Here is a 2,403-nt window from a genome sequence, read left to right as displayed (position 1 = left end):
CACACACACACACACACACACACACACACACACATTGTATATACGCGACCCGCGATATCACTCTGGCCGGCCGAATCCGCGAAACCAACGCATTATTGTACTCGTCCGTGCGCCGCCCGAAACTGCGACCGGGCTTACTTCACAACTGTTTCTTTTATTTTGTAAATGTATATGTGTACAGTTAGCTTATTTGTATTCTCGTTACGCGTGATTGTTATCTCATTAAATATATTATTTTAAGTGTATCAGCTACCGTTTAATTATTTAAAGTCCACCGCAACCGTTGCATCTTCCCCTTGCCGTTCGAACCTCTTTAAGCCCTGGACCGCAAATTTCCGACGAGCTACGTCCGAGCATAAAGTTAGGTTGTTACATGCTTTCGCGCGTGGATGTCCTCCATTAGTTGGAACTCGTCGGCATGGGGGAGAAACGCGGCTTTAAAACTGGCGGTGAAGTCGCCCCATGTTTCCCAACGTTTTCGGTTGACGCGACTCCACATTTGAGCGTCCCCCTTTATCGGTGCAATGAAGTCGTCATCAAGTCGTTTTTATAAACGATAAAATTAACAGCGTTACTTTACTTCCCATCCCTGCATTTTTATACATATATATTTGCATAAAATGTTCCTTTTCAATTAGTTATTCAGTCAGACGATTCATAAAATAAGAACCATGGAAAGATTCTTAAATATAAAAATTCAACTTTGGGTAGCCTTTTCATCAGTGTTTCAAACATTTCGATAACTTGTCTTAATCTCATTCCTTTTTCCAATCTGGAATTATTACTTAACATAAACCTGCTTCATACGATACTTGTTTTCCCGCCACATTTTCTGAAACCTTCAGAAGGTTTAGCAGTCACCCATCTCACGTTAAAAAGTTATTAAAAATGTAATAGGGAATTCAACTCCGACGACGCTGATCGTGACATATACGAGGGACATTACTTATATTTTGAGCCTTGGCAACACTGAGTGTTGTCAGGTGCCATCTGACGTTTCCACTAGAAAGTTTGACATTTTTGACCATAACCTTCTTCAGAATGTTTTGTTATTTGAGCGCGATTTGTATTGTTTACAGTCACTTGAAAATTGTGTCTCAGCGAAAAAATGGAATTAACTCGTGAAAATTTTCGTGCAATGATTTATTACGACTTTCGACGTGGATTATCAAGACAGGAGTGCATCGATCAACTTACTTCCACTTTTGGCGATAAAGCCCCATCCTTTGTCACTGTGAAACGCTGGTATAACAAATTTAATCGTGGTCGCCGTTCGCTCACCGACGAAAGTCGTGAAGGTCGTCCAAAATCAGTTGTTGTGTCAGAAAACATTGATGCTGTGCAAAAACTAATAATGCAAGATCGTCATGTGACATACTGTGAGATTGAGACAACCTTAGGCATTAGTTCTATCAGCATATATAAAATATTGCATGATCATTTAGCCGTGAAAAAGGTTTATTCTCGTTGGATCCCACATAATCTGACAAAATCTCAAAAAGATGCTCGTGTCGATTGGTGCAAACAAGTGGTTCGAACGCATGCAAAAGTGTATAGATCATAAAGGAGAATATTTTGAAAAACAATAAAGTCATTTTCAATGACAAATTACTGTTTTTTTTATTATTAGGCTCAATATATAAATAGTGCCCCTCGTATTGTCAAGGTAATGACCCTTAGTGACCATTGAAGGGTTTCGTCAGTCGTTCGTTGTTTATTAAGAAGTTATTAAAATTAAAATTCACTTCCGATGACCTCGATCTTCCCGTACATTATGAAGGTCATCACATTGAATAATCTTCGAAAGGTGGCAGCAGTCACCCGTCGCACGTTTCAAAGTTATTAAAAATGAAATAGGGAATTCAGCTCCGACAATGTCGACCTTGACATATATTGTTAAGGTCATGACCTTGAATAATCATCGAAATGTTTTGGTAGTCGCTCGTTGATTATTGAGAAATTATTAAAATTAAAATGGACAATTCACCCCCGATGACCTTGACCCTTCCACACATTACGAAGGTCATCACACCGAACAACCTTCGGAAGGTTGTAGCAGTCACCCATCACGCGATACGAAGCTATCCCAAAAAATTAAAATGACCCTGACTCATATTGTCAAAGTCACGACCCTGAGTGACCATCGGACACTTTCAGCAGGCGAAGATGAGAGAGGACGAAAGGGGGTGAGAGAAGACGAAAGAGAGTGAGGTAGGACGTAAAAGAAAAGGGTGGTGGGGTGTGGGGTGGGGGAGGGGGTGCGACGGGTCAATGTTGGTAGAGATGTGAGTGAAAGGTGAGAGAAGACGTTAATGAGGAGTGGATCGAAGTTGGTGGAGGTGTGAGTGAAAGGTGAGGCAGGACTTTAAAATAATTAATACGGCCTTGAATGTGGACAGAGAA

Source organism: Mycetomoellerius zeteki, unplaced genomic scaffold, assembly GCF_001594055.1.
Source record: "Mycetomoellerius zeteki isolate Tzet28-1 unplaced genomic scaffold, Tzet1.0 scaffold715, whole genome shotgun sequence".
NCBI lineage: Eukaryota > Metazoa > Arthropoda > Insecta > Hymenoptera > Formicidae > Mycetomoellerius > Mycetomoellerius zeteki.
The sequence above is the reverse complement of the archived record's forward strand: the minus strand, read 5'-3'. Positions refer to the sequence as shown.